The 15,362-nt window shown below is 42.0% G+C and overlaps 1 long non-coding RNA gene across 1 annotated transcript; it reads left to right on the forward strand.

The window, feature by feature from the left end:
- The first annotated feature begins 544 nt into the window (after positions 1–544).
- LOC117552297 lies at positions 545–13,462 on the forward strand. The gene is made up of 2 exons (XR_004569920.1): positions 545–1,960; positions 12,856–13,462. It is a non-coding gene; the product is annotated as an uncharacterized LOC117552297 (long non-coding RNA).
- Positions 13,463–15,362: the final 1,900 nt, after the last annotated feature.

The raw sequence follows: 15,362 nt of genomic DNA on the forward strand, positions 1-15,362 counted from the left end.
GAGATTTACAAGCAGAAGTTTTGGGGCTGTACAAATAAAATCGACTTTGATAGAATAGACAGCATTTGACATTTGTGTGATCCACAAGCTGAAAATAATTGCAGCCTAATTATCAAATAACTTTCGTAAGAAGTCTTGACTAATGGAATTATTATATAATTATAGTACAAATATGTTTGTTACTTCAACTATGTAAAATTAATCAGGTCAAATCAATTCAATTGTATATGTAGCCTGTTGGTGTAGAAAAGTTCCTAACACTTCACACATGATTCTTCCCAACACCTAATAGGTCAAATGATAAAACGCCTCCCATGGGCGGATGTAATCCTATTGGTCACTGTTTCTTGCGCCCGCCTTAATTCTCACCGAGAGTTGCACTCTCAATGGTCGATGCACCTGATCGTCATCGTGCGTTCACAGTGGGCGTCTGCAGTGGCTTTTCCGGTCCAAGTCTGATTGGTGGGTTGTGGGTGTTGACGTCACAGCCCTGCCAGCTGATCGGAGTGAGTAGCCGGTTTGAAGAGAGGAGTTGGACGGGAGAGAGACCGGGGAGGGAGCCCCGAGGAGCAGCGAGCAGCGAGCAGCGAGCAGCACGGGGTGGGACCGGCCAACCGGATACTCAGATTGGACCGTTTTTATATTCTCTTTTTTATACGTTTAAACGATAACACCGGAGTGAACGAGACGCAGAAAGCGACCGTCTGGTTAGGGAGAACTTGCAGGCTTTGAATCTCGTCGAAACCTCTGGAACTGTCAGAAAAAAATTGATTGAGAGTTAAGGTGTGGCTGAGGGTTTCTTTAAGGCTTCTGCACGGAAAATTGGTACAAAACCGTCTGTTTCTACTCGAGTGTTCAGTGAGGGCTGAGGCTGTTTTTATATCCCAATGGCTTTATAGATTATATCCAGTCATTTACATCTAGGACGATATTACATAACAAACGTATTGCTATCCTGACGTGCGCACCTTATGCTGTAAATCCATCGCAGTTGAATAATTGGACTATTACGCAGTAAATAAGTAAGTCAAGTGTTACTGCTTGGCCGGTCGTTTTGATTTCATAAGTTAAATGCAACGGACGTGGCAACTTTACAGTAGCCGGTCCTGCAGAATGCCACAAGCAAACTGGGCGTGGGGGAAACGGTCCGAGGAGAGCGTAATAACCATCAAATCTCATACAAGCATGGCACAAATTGCGCATATTTGACATAGTGTAGGCGTTCTTACAAGTGGAGCGGACCAAAGTAAGTGCGACTGTCAAATTCATTTTTGCAAACTTTTTAGCGGAGGTGACATTTGAAGGCCACAGGAGAGGGTGTGCGACGGTGTCATCTCAAAGCCATTTGAATATGTTGTATTAATATTCCAATAATATGTATTGTCAGTCTAAACAAATGATTTTGAAGGTATCGTGTTGATCAGTCGTGGCCTATCTTTTTTTTCTGTTTGTCTATGATACAGTGTATATTACTATACTGGGATGGGGCGGGTGTGTCTTTCCCGAGGAAAACGTTTAGGCGTTTAATAAATCTAAACCCAGCTGAAAAAAGAGTTGGGTCTATATTAGCCTACAGTAGTCTGCTCGACTTTACAAAGAACATCGAGCCGTCGTTCCTCACTCGTTTATACCACAATAACTCAATCATAATTGGGTGCACAGGCAAACTGACCCTGTATAGTCTAATTAAGATAAGCTTTAAGTCGAGTAGATAGGGTGAATTCCTCAAGGCCCCACCCTTTGTAGCGCAGCATGGATGTGGAGAGTTGCCCCCCCCACCACCTCCTCCTCCTCCTCTCTCCCTCCGCGTCATTCATTTCCCCTTTCAAGCTTGTCTTATGCTGTTTTTCCCCTCAGTGTCTCCAGGTGCCCACAGTAGATCTTCTGGTCTTTAAACCAACTTTAGATCACCGCATCAGGATCTACCTTCAGGAATCAACAGAGGTGTAAATTGACTTAGGTAAGGCGTGGTTGTATTTGAGTCAACATGTGGAATGATTACATCTCTATTGTAAGCAAAAAAGGTAGGCACATTTTGGTCTACTTGAGAAGTGTGTGGCATGTTGTATTTGTAATAGTTTTTTTAATTTAGGCTGTTATGTTTCATTGCTCGTCTTCTTTTTTTTTTTTACTGGTGAAGTGATTACTGTGCTGTGCTCATCAACCTGTTGCAAGTTTAGGCAGACCATTTCCTATGTCCTCCTTTTGTATGTATGCTAGTGACACAGGTTATGTAATCTTATAGGCAGCATTCAGGGCCCTCAATGTTTATGTAATCTTGGGTTAAAGATGTCAACATTAGGAAGGCAATGGGTTTAAATATAACAACTTATCAAAGCTCAGGTTCCAAAGCTCAGAAAATGGCGTTGAGTCTGGGTGTGATTCATCTGCTGAGCTGAAACTCCGCGTCCTCTCATTCTGTTTAGCAATCAGTGGGTTTTTTCCACTTGCATTCCTTCTACGTCAGCTTAGACCTTTTCATCTTTTATATTTGGCATAAAGGCTCCTAATGGATAACTTGACCCTTCGCGAATCACAGCCATTTCTGTTGGCAGATGGCTTTCTTCTCCACAGATTGTAGTTGTGAAGGTTTAATAAGAAGTCCCCACTGCTGCTCCTTTTCCGAGGGCCTGCCCAGCATTGACAAGTGTACCTTGTTAAATTGCCAACAATGTCATGTCCTTTCCCCCTGCTTTCCTCCTCCAATTCTGCACAATTAATTAAAGAAAGTATATTTTCAGGCAAGAGATGCTCTGGAAATCCTTATTTGTTGCACAGGACTCATTTTGGCTTCCCCCACTAACTCCCTTTCCTCAAGAGCACCCGGCCAGCTGTAATTATCCCCCTCTTTTGGGTATGAATAGTGAATTATACATGCTACTGCAGGCCGGTCAGAGTCTGGGCCACTGGACACATCTGGATTATCAGGATGTCTCTATTCAAGTGCCCAGGCCCTGCAAATTCTTTATTGAATCAACCTTGGTTATAATAAAGTCGAAACTGCAGCGCACGCAAATGCAGGAAGTGCCGTGTTGGGATTGGTTTCACATATAGGAATGTGTCAATATATATCTACAATGCCTCATTGACTGTGGTCACAATGACACATTATGATGGATAAAAGACAAAAAGGATGTGAACATTTCAGTCCAAGAAAACGGCATTAAATAGGGGCGAGGTTAGAAGTTCACATCATTGTCACGTCCAGTATAAAGGAACTGAATCTGCAGCCTAGCTGCCTGCAAACAGGAGTAACTACAGTGGATCTGTGAAGAATTTAAAGATTTTATAAAGTCAGCTGCTGTTTGTCGACACCCCAATTCACTACAAAGCCATTCTCCTGATATAAATGTAAAGTATAGTGTACCAATCTTTACAGTTAAGAAGTAGCTCCCCCTTAAGCTCTTATCCACCCTCTCCTTCTCCCCTTTGCCATCTTGTGTGAGTGTTTGCTTTGTCTGAGCTAGATTGTTTAGCCACATTGAATTGACCTATGTCTGCTAAAATGTGTGTGTGTGTGTGTGGTAAGCCGGCACAGTCATTATCTCTGCACGGCTAGATGTGATTAATACAGGCGTCCAGTAGTGACGTATATTGCGCCACTCCCCAGAAACACACAGAAAGGACATGTAAGAGGGGAAAGATTGGGATCTGGCGTTTGTGCCAGCAATGTGTGTCCCTGTGCCCTATAATCTAAAGAGTTAAATGTAAAATCATGTGGCAGTCGTTTTATTTGTATTGCATGTGAATGCTTGTATCTTTGTGTGTGTTTTAGAGTGTTTGCCATCTTTTATGCGAATATTTGTATATGTTAAAGTGGGAAAATCGGGAATGGTTTATTCTCACTAACAGGCCTTTTAGTTAATTTAGTCAAAATACCTACAGAAAGATCTGGAATCCATTTACCCCGTCAGAGTCTCTAACATTGATCAGAGCCATAAAGTGTGTTATTTGATGAGTCACTCCTCTGCTAATTTAAGCTTATGAATGAGAATGAATCCGAGCAGTACTGAGCATTGAATGCTATTGATGGCCGATCAAAGAGGGGAGGATCTGCGGTGGAAATGCGGTAGCTGCAGTGAGGTTGCACATTTTTATGGCCACACCCAGACAGCATAGAGAGCGATAACCTTGTCTAGCCTAGGCTAATTTTACGTGCTTACATTTAGTACAGCATTGATTGTAAATGTTGCTTTTAATGTCCATGGTTAGGTTGAAAGAGGTTAGCAACTATAGAAATGGTAGGATGGTTAAAGGGTGTGTGTCTGAGTCTGTTTAAGACAGGCAGTGCTCCTTGGCAGGTGTTGGCGTGCTGTACGAAGGTGTGTGTATGGTATCATCTGATGAAGAGACAGATGTACTCTGTGTTTTCATGTGCACACATGCACAGGACCAGTATGTGTGGGTGTATGCACGATGGAAAGGCCTAAAATGTAGTGGTTGGTGATGCAGCACTAACAGTATTCCAACTGTGTCCCAGATTAAATTGTAACTGCCTCATATGGAGAGATATTCCCACTACTCCTCAGAAGGGCTGTTTGAGGTATACCAGGCCAGCGCCATACGCATATGTAAAACACATGTTGCACTTTGCGTGCCTGCCCACTGGAAAAGTTATCTTCTGCAATAAAAATGTAAAACTTCACACAGAGCCAGAGGTAAAGCCTGAGGGAACAGACATACAGAGCACAGCCGCCTGTGTGTAAGGACAAAGAGCTAAATGAAACGTTGTTTTAGGCTCAGCATGGACCTTAAGTTCTGAGTTTCAGTTCAAGTCTCATACATGCACAGGCTGAACTAACTAAAGCTGTGTGAAGATTTTTTTTTTAATTCTGAAGCATTGCTGTGGGACGCTCAGTTTTTGGCTGGTCCCTGCAGGGCCGGTGGTGAGGAGCGGTGGGCCTCTCAGCAGACCGGCTGGAATGTGGACCATATGTAGCAGGCATCCCAGGAATGTAACTCGGCCTTGCTGAACTGACCAACCTAAAGACACAGAGAGCTGAGCCGGTTGAGGAGGAGAGAAAGGGATCTTGCGAAGGGAGAGCAAGGAAGTAATATAAAAGGATAAAATACGTAGATCACAGATGGGAAAAGTGAGATGGAGGAAAATGAAAGTCCGGGAGGCTGTTAAAGAGAGAAGTATGAAGCACATGGAGATGAATGGAAGAAAGATGGAAGGAAGAATAATGGGTGATAGTGATAGGCAATGGACAGGTGAAAAAGGACACTTTGGTACATTCCTTTTGTAGTAACTTCAGCAGGATACTGCAACAGGTCTTTTTGTGAATATAAGATAGCACCTACAGTATAGTTTGAACTACATATCAGCATATTATCCAAGTATACTCATGCAGCACCGTCTCTTTCCATGACGTCTACTGATAAAAAGGAACTTTAGTCAAATGAGAGAAATGCATATGCAACAATTCTGATAATCAATTATTTGTCAGGGTTAGTTCTTAACCCTCAAGTTATTTAATAAAGAATAATTGACCAGAGAACTAAGGAACTTAAAAATGCAATGCATGAAAATATCAGGACATGAGTGTCTTAAAATAAATAGCATTTATATTTAAGATGGCTGATTTTACTGTGGCTATGCGTCAGTATTTCCATGTGTTTATCTACTCTCTTTATTCAATGAGTAAATCTGTTGGATTCTTATGTCATGTTGCATCTAATGTATTCAGTTCAAACGTTCAAACCTGTACAATTTAATTGAGGATATTTAATAGGGCGTGGCCTCTGGATGAGATGTGGATCAGTATTATGTGTCAGACCTCGGTGTTCTTCCAGCTCAGTAACTCGGGGTGAATGTCTGTCTCGTCTCTGTTAGCTTAGCACACTGTACTCTCAGGCCATCTGGGCACAGCTCGGGCCAGAACGGCAGGATACACACTCACTCACAGATACACACATTTACAAACGCATTTCATTTTAGTCTAACATACCCCCGCCATTTCCCTTACACACACACATACTGTTCAGTGGACTGTGATAAGCCTGTGGTTGACTTACAGTTGACCTTTGCTTGGCACAGTTTTATTTGACCAAGCAAACTATCATTTCATCTTGTCTCAGTGCAATAGATGAGATGTTCTTGATCATCCTCTATCCAATTAGAAACCAGGAACCAATAAAGCAAATAGAAGTGAGTAAAGTTTGAAGTCTACATAAGGAGAAGGTCGAGTGGGTGTGTGTTTGGGTAAAATCAAAAGGGTGGGTGGTAAATAATAACTGCCTCTAAATGACCATTCAACTTGACAGAAAGGCAAGTAGTCAACCAGTGGTTTGCTTTAAAACTAAATGATCTTTCGTAAACAAAATGAAATTGGTCAGCAAGGAGATGATAGTGTGTTTTAGCCTTCCATGTCTTCTTCTCCTTCACTGTAAGGAGGCTACGTGCAGTGAAGGATGATACTGAGGAGATCCTCGGGATTCGTACCACGCATGGGCAGCTGCCACTTCTTATTCATATGCCCTACAGGCATTTCCTGTCTCTCAGCACCCTAACTAAGCTGCTAGTTTGGAGGAGGGACAAAGGATATACATACAGAAAGAGAGGGGGAGAGAGGGAGGATGCATTTGCAGGGACTACAAGGGCAGTGCGAGGGATGGACACTAACAGATACATAGAGGGAGACAATGTGCTCTTTGACACACTTCTTCCAGTGGTAGGAAGGGAGATGACGGGCGAAGGAAGCACACAAATCTTTTCTTTATGTTGGGCCTCTTTTCCCAGTGTTCACACCCCTACTTCCACCCCTCTGTCTCTGTATCTCACTGTCTCAGGAGCCCTCCGGCCCCCTCCTTTTCAGTTATATTTTCCATAGACACACACACACTTAGAGAGTCATGCTATGTCATTGTCTCATGTATGCATGGTGGGAACACCATGATCAGGTTGTCTGATTCTCACTTGATGACATCAAAAAAGCAACACACCAGCCTCCCCCTTTCCTTCACGCACGCACCCACACACACAAATTCATACTCCATACTGTTCCCATGTGTTCCCGGCTCCAGATGTTCAGTATGAAATTGTGTTAGATGCTCTGAAAGCCTCAACTGGAAGGTACCTTCCCTCTTCCGCTTTCCCACCTGTTGTCTTCCTGCCAGTTGACATCACCTCTTCCTTAAACAAATGTCATAATGCACTTGAAGGACATCGGTCCAGTAACAAGCTGTGCTCACTGGATTAAAGGTTGCTGCAACATTTCACACTTACGTGGATAATAACTGACATAATTGCTGTCAGGTGTATTTTTAGAGCATAAATGCCTTGTTAAAAACAATGGTGTGCGTATGTGGCTGAGTCACTAGTTTGTGCCATGTGTCATGGGCCCCACCCTTCGAGACAGAACTTCTTATGAGGAACACATTAGCCATTTACAGGTCTCAACATTTAAAGGATGCCTCATGCATGTTCATGTCTTCTACCACTGGAAGTTGTTTTGTACTGTAATTTGTTTAATTTGTAATCATTAATTAATATCCAGATAAACAGCAGCCGTAGGCATGAATAGATATTATACAATATACTGCTGGGTTCATGCGTGATTGTCTTTCTGCCGTGTAAAGTTGCCTTTCATGATACACATAGCGTGAGTGTGCATGTGTCGTGAGTGAGGAAGCTAGTCGTGCTTCTATAAAACAGGGCGTGGAATCCTCCCCCCCTCCGATCCATCTCCCCGTGCATGCATACATTTCCTCGCTCACATACCACATACAAATCATCCCTGTCCGCACACACACAAAATCAGTGCCAGTCAATTCTAGCTTGCATCCTTCATCTCTATCATTTAGAAAAACAAGCAGTGCGAATGATGCACATATTCTGACAGAGTGCTAGTGTTAGTACGCTGCTCCATCAGGATTACACTTCAGCAAGGTTTGCTTGTATATGTATTCTTATCTGGAAATGAGGTCCCTTTCTTTTCACTAATCCCATTTAAGGCAGTCAGAGAAGAGCTATAGCTATAGTATATTGATCCACACTGACATGAAAGCAATTTGTCATGGCCTTGAGTAAAGGTTATGGGGGTAGGGTGTGCATGTGATCTAGTAGTGATCACATGCACAAAAATTGCTGCACGCTTGCAGTGTGTCAGAATTGAGGAAATAATCTGAATGCTAATTCCCAGGTAAATAAACATATCAGATTATTAGTTCCTGGTTTCTCCTGTTGCCTTCTCATGGCGCAGGAGAATTGTTAGTTTACTTAACCATCATGATACTGGAATTGTTCAAATATCATAGACTGGATGCATTTTTCCGCATCAGTTTTGGATAGCAAATTACATTCCTACAATGATTCATGGGGCTTCCCTGCACAGCCCTCAAGGATATGTTATTGGCAAGCATTCATAGATTTAATCCATTCTCCATCCCCTGTGTGCTTTCTTTTATCATACTTCAGCAATTAGACATCAGTCAAATGTTCTCATAAAGATCATCACAGCTCAAACTGATCAGACGGCTGCGTTCAGACGAGTTAGGTGGCACTAAAAACAAATAAGGGTGTTTCTGAAGGAGCGAGCTGTGTGTGAAGTCTAATCACTCTCTGTATGGGGGTATGTTGATACTGGCTGTTTGCAAAGTGTCATAGGTGGCATTTTCTCTGAAAGCCTGACAGTGATTTTGCATTTGAAAACGCATTGCTTGAATTGTTACTTCTACTCAAGTTAGTATTCGTTCTGCTTTCGAATCCTGCCTTGAGACACATTTTAACAGACTTGCTATACCTAACTAACATAACACTTTTTTCTTAATAGGTATATTATTCACATTTCCTTTTGGATCGTTAATTTGTACTTTTGTATAGTGTGGGTATTTGTATTTAGCAGATTTCTTTTATAGATTTTTTTCAGTTGATGCTGCTACAGAAAGGTTGATGATATGCTATACACATAATAATATCAATATGAATGCATGAATGAGAGACAACTTCAAAAGTCAGTTTTGTTTGATAAGGTAGGGAAGTGCCATTTATATGCAGTCCATTTACCATTTTTAACTTCAGCAAACCTCACCTAATCCTACCTTAAAGCTAACTACCTCGTCTTTTTTGTTTTAATGCATTGACCTTACTTTTGTAGCTTTATAGACACAACTTAATGACAGCAGGCCTTGTTCCCCACAACTTTAGTTATCATTAGCACACTGCCAACTGTGCTTGAATCACTCTTACACACGCACTGTGTACATGATGTGTGTTTGCGTATTTGTGCGCACACACTCCGAGTAGCCATTTTCAGCCTGTTGCTTAGGCTGGCTGTAATTGTCCTGGGAATCATCAGCTCTGTGTAATAAATCACTCCTCTGGTACACTGTGTTCCTCACTCTGGGATGGGCTCTGTGTGCGTGTTTTGTGCATGCTAAACATATTGTGAGCAGAGAAAGAACATGGTTAAGGAATAATAGGGGAAAAGGACATTAACGGGAAACAAACTGCAGCTCTATTTGTCACGAAAAGGGACAAAAAGAGGCTCAACTTAATTTGTATGCTATATGAAAAACCAACCAACATGTAGTTGGTGTATAATGAAGATGTAAATTGATTTTATATAGTCCCTTCTTTGTTTTGTACCATTCAGTGCTTTTTCTTGCGTTTCTTTGAAATTGTCCTTCAGACTTGAATGTCCAGTCAGTAGAGAAAACAGGTTTTTCACATGGTCTCCAGTTTGTTTTATTGTAGCACTGCTGATCCCTGACCTATCAGTTCTTTTTTCCATCATCATTTTCTGTCTCCTATATAAATCCATTTGTTCTGTTTACTTTTCTCTCAATTTCTCCATAAATCTTCAGTTTAAATACAACTTGAGAACCAGAATATCTCTTCCTTCCTTAGAAAGGCCAATGGATATCAGGTGCCTCTTCACTAATGTACTCAATGGGAACAAAAGAGGAGCCTTTGCCCGGGATCTCATCTCCAGTATAATGCAACCACAATGGATCCCTCTGGATTCAGTACAAGATCAAGTCCCACAGCCCATTCAGAATGTATGTGGAAGAGGACCATTCCTCTTCCACAAGTGTGTGTGTGTACGTTCGTGTGTGTGTTTCTCTGCAGTCGGGAGCTTTCCACTGTTGCTCAGAGCAGCGTGGGGTTCATTGAGTTTCACAGGGTTGCTGGGTTCGCAGTGCTGCTGAGAGCTAGTTTGCCCAAAGTCCTGTCCTTGAACTGTGTAAGAATATGCTGCTAGGGAAAGGCTTTTCAGACTGAGTGACTGCAATAGTTGAAGTCATGCCAGCTGAATGGAAGCCATGTGAGACAAATCCTGGGCTACTCACAAGTATCGCACAGAGGCTAGCGGAAAGGGGACGTTAAAGTGGAACATCACATGGAGGGTTTTCTTGTCACTTTGTATTTCTAACACTCAATTAGGCCATTGTTAAACTTTCAAGACTATTTCATAGCAAAGAACATGATGGACCAAATTGGAGCTGTGCAGTTACTCTTCAGGGCTACATCCTTCTACCAACATTTCTTAAACTGACATTCATTGGGGTGGAATTTTTGGGGAGTTTCCCAAGGTAAAATAATGACACACTTGACATGTTGGTCAAGCAGTTACACACCCAAGGGAGTGGAAGTGTCTGAACTGCAAGGAAAATTCTTTCATTCAGGCCTGTATGGCGGCTGTAAACTGAACTGCCCCACAGGACAAGAGCTGTTTTCTATAAGGCGTTCCAGCCTGTAACCAGGGGCAAAACTATCTAACTAGCAAAAGACTTCTGTATTCAATTATAGCAAAAGCAGAGAGAATGCTAAAACAGTAGGCATGTCTGATGCAGGCTAGCTCTGTTCCGGTACGCACATGCAGCTTGCGTGTTTAAGTATGCGCGTTAATTTTAAAACGCCGTAAACCACAGTATTCACAAATAAGCAGAAAGGAATGTTATACGTTTTCCTCTCCGGTATCTTTCTCTCTACCTCCCCACATCTCTCCCACAGCAAGCTCTCTCAGTAAAACAGAAATAAAAAGGAGTGTGTCTGTGTACGCGTTTGTGTGCAAAGCCTTAAGATGGAGCACAAATAATGGTTGCTAGATCCTGGCTCCAAAAGATCTCGAACTGCAGGGTATGTAATTGAAATGGCACTTATTTCTTTCTAGATATATATATATATTATTATTATTTTCAGGAAAGCCATGCCCTCAACAACCTTTTGAACACTCAGTTCTGCCTTGATGGTGAGGATGGTGTGAATGACTGTTTCATTAAGTAGATATGAGGACTTGAGTATTTAACTGATTTCTGTTTGAATTATTTACACTAGTCTCAGTAAATGTCACAGATGCCCGTAAATGTCACTGTATTTCTATGCAGGTTTTGTGCATTCAAGTGGATGTTGGGTAAAAGTTGCTCGATGGCAGACCTACAGCAGTTCTTCACTGGCAAGCTTTATGTCCTCATGTACCAGCTAAAGCTGCCAGCTGAAGAACTGTTGTGGTCGGCCCTTAACTGCATTGAAGACCCGTCCATCCCCATGAGTGACATGAGGACAATGACCCAATCATATCCAGTCTCTTACAGTCAAATTAAAACCCTGTTACTTATGCGGCACGTTCCTGCGTTGAGATTCCTACCATGACACCTGCCGTATCATGTAACAAAAGCATTGCATCGTGGGCATTTGACTCATTTTAGGTTAGTATTCATGATAGCTGTGATGACGTTGTGTGCGTGTTTTAAGGATTTGAGCATCAGCAGTCAAACGTACATCCTATTGTTCTTATTTCAGGTTTGGAAAAGATACTCAAAATGACCGATGATAAACCTTGTTGGTGTTCAAAGACAAACCTCTCAATGATCTTAGCTGTCCACTTATGCTAGCAGCTCAGTAATCACAGTCGAAGCTAATAAAGTGAAATGATTTAACATTGACAAAGTGGTAGCACCTTCTGTATTTGTTTGCTTAAAACCAAACTAATATAATTGAAATAAGATATTAATAAACAGTCACCTGTCATTAACATGCTTCTGCTTTTACTCCTCTATGTTAAAGTAGACATCCAACAACCCTGCCGAATGTCATGCAAAACAGCGCACATAACATACATCTTGCATGTGACCCTCGGCTGTCATAAAATAAACTTCAAGAGAGAGGGCAGGGCTCCGAGCAGGATATGAGAATGTGTCTCTTTAAAAGCTGCCAGCCAGAATCCAACAGAGGGAAGGAATGTTCTGGGGCCTTAACAAAACCAGATGCCCCGGCTTACTCTCCCTTGCACACATGCTCTCTGCTGCCTTCCCTCGTTCCTCAAGCCTCTTACTTAACACCACAGATGGAAAGAGGAGTTGTGCAGCAGACTCCCTCCTCCGCCTGTCTTAAGTACACCGTCTTCCTTATCGACTACCTTTAACGTTGTTTGGTTCCCGTCTCCCTGTCTGTGTCCCAATCTCCTTATCTTCTTGTCTGCTCCTCAGTGCTTGGCAGACCTTTTCTTCAACCCATCCTCCACAATCCTCCGTCACTCCACGGACACACACGGACACACACACACGGACACACACACACACACACACACACGTAACACTAACAGGTAACACTAACATGGGATTATTCCACTCTCTCCTGTACATCCTCTTCAGTGAGCACTGCCAGTACTTACATTAACGCGGCACACCAGATCAAACAAGGGTCACGGCTTGACCTTGTCTGCGGTTTAGGTTAATTCAATGACTTGCTGAATGATCGGCTCCCAGGGCATCTGTGCATTAAGAGATTGAAAAAGAAGGGATGCGCCGGCCGTAGGAAGAATCCAACTGACTCTACGGGATCGGACCATTCTGCAATCCCTGTAAGTGTGTGTTCATCACCCCTTCTCTGCCTTTCTCTTTCCCACACAGATGTGCTACACCTGTGCCACTAAACCTGGGTGGCTTGTACCTGTACCATCTGCTGTGCCAGCTGTGCAGGGAGAGCACGCATAACAACATCAGAGAAAGAGATAAACAGACAGCTGCTGAAAACAGAGAGACGGAGGAGCGTCATCAAAGGAGCGCTGAGTCAACCAACACACCATCAATCATGATATATTTATTGTTCGCTTGGCTGTTTTACAGCATTTAAAATTCGAATTTAAGCAAGATGATGTAGGATGCATTATTTTTTCGGATTTAGCGCCCCTACAGTTCCAGAGTGCAGTTCAGTCATACTCAGTGTCGTAAATATGAAGAGCTGTAACGTTAGTGCATTTGTTGTGATTATATAAGGATCAGAGACTATCCAGTCAACAATTTGTTTAGTACAGCCAAGCATAGTGCAAGCGCAACATCACAAGCCATAGCAACTCAGCAAATGTTATTTCCCTAGCTCCACTCCCATGTATATTATTATCTGTTTGTTGCAGTCCGTGTAAAACATGCCTTTTAATTACAAATCATTGTGCTTTTGTCTTTATTCATGTTCAGCTTTCTCAAATAAACAACTTATTGATATCCATTCCTACAACAATTGGGTCATTGATCACTCTTTTTTTAAATGCACTACACTTGAAACTAAGTACTGAAACGTGCATTGGACCGGGGGTTCAGACGACGGGAGCTGCTCTACAGCACATTAGTGTTCCTGTCTCCAGGCTTATGGACTTAGCAAACACACTTCCTGTTGGAGAAGTACATTATACAGCCAGAGGGAACATAAAGAATAATCTTCTTAAAAAGGTGTGAGCTCCTCTGTGAGCAGTATAAGAAAGCCCTTACTGTATCTGAATATAACACAAAGACAGGTACTCTACCATGATGGGATATTGCAGTTATCTGCTCAGTCAGTTGGCACTTAACATGGACTTAAATATAATTATGTTATTTAAAAAGGGTTAATTTCTGTGTGAACCTGCTCTGATAAAACACAGACAGTTTAAAATCAATTTCAATACCAGCTCTTTATACCTGCGCTTTAGGTTGCAAACTTTGACTAGTAACACTTACAATGGCAGATTGCGGTATCACAGTAATCTTTATCAGTGAGTCGGTAATTTAGTCTTAATGAGCCGTCTATTGAATGCAGCCATTATTAATGCTATCGATAACACCTGGGCTGTTCATGCTATGACATGATAAAGGATCCACAATGAAATGGTCTAATCGCTTTTAACTAAAGATTGCTTGTTGTTAGTCAATTGTTTCATTACAACCCTACAGTTGTAATCAACATCAGGCTGGTTTCTCCAACAGGTTGGTAAAGCTACATTCACAATGCTCAATTCAGATTAATTGCTGAAATCCCAATTGTTGTGGCCAATATTAGATTCCATTGTGAACAGGTCATGGTCTTGACTGACCCTCATGCGCAAAAGTACAATAACTACATGCAGCACGCTGTCGTATGAAGCAATACATCTACTGAAGGAAATGTAGATACTACCACATCTGTAAAGACAGAAGTAAATCATCTTAAAACAACCTCCTATACCAACCAAAGATTGTTGATTGATTGTCAATTTTAAATGGCTATGACAGCATTATAGCTTAGCAAATCAAATACAAATATAAGAAATAAACATTTATATTCCAGTCTTACAGAGGTCAGGTGATTCTCCATTTCAAAAAAATATTCAGTTGATCTGCAGTGCCATCAAATGCCAAAAGTCTGAGCTCTGCATGAGCACATACAAGAGACGGGGACAGTTTTTCCTCCAGGGATTGGGTTTCCTGTGCCCTTTGGAATATGTAATACCAGTCACTTCTTTGCACAGCATGTGTAGTCATCAGACCATTGACTTTGACCCCTAGCTGTTAGTAGATTAACTTCATCTGTTTAAATTCATCTGACCCTCCTAGAGAAGGTCACAGAGACGTCCTGCTGTCTTTTCATGAAGATATATCTAACTGTGCTCTCGATCTGCTGGAGAGATATTCCCACAGGATGTTAGATCAGATCTATGTTCCTTATCACTTATTGTCTCATAGTGGTGCTGTCAAGTTAATGACTAATGGAGTGAAAGAGAACAAAGCACTAATGGACAAGATGCACATATCTCCTGGATATTAAGTTTTGTGTGTGTGTGTGTGTGTGTATGTGTGTGTGTGTGTGTGTGTGTGTGTGTGTGTGTGTGTGTGTGTGTGTGTGTGTGTGTGTGTGTGTGTGTGTGTGTGTGTGTGTGTGTGTGTGTGTGTGTGTGTGTGTGTGTGTGTGTGTGTGTGTGTGTGTGTGTGTGTGGTAGGCGTGACTTAGTTAGAAAGGGTGATAGGATTCTCTCTATTCTCGGGTGTAGTGTCTGCTGTACATCCCTTGTTCACCTCTTATGTCAAAGCAGGAAGAAGATCCAAGGTCAGGTCTGAAGAGGTTAACAAACCTCTCCTAAATTCTTCCCTGTGGGTAAAATCATGTGAAAGCTGCTTAAGCAGATTAT

This window comes from Gymnodraco acuticeps, unplaced genomic scaffold (genome assembly GCF_902827175.1).
Source record: "Gymnodraco acuticeps unplaced genomic scaffold, fGymAcu1.1, whole genome shotgun sequence".
Lineage (NCBI taxonomy): Eukaryota > Metazoa > Chordata > Actinopteri > Perciformes > Bathydraconidae > Gymnodraco > Gymnodraco acuticeps.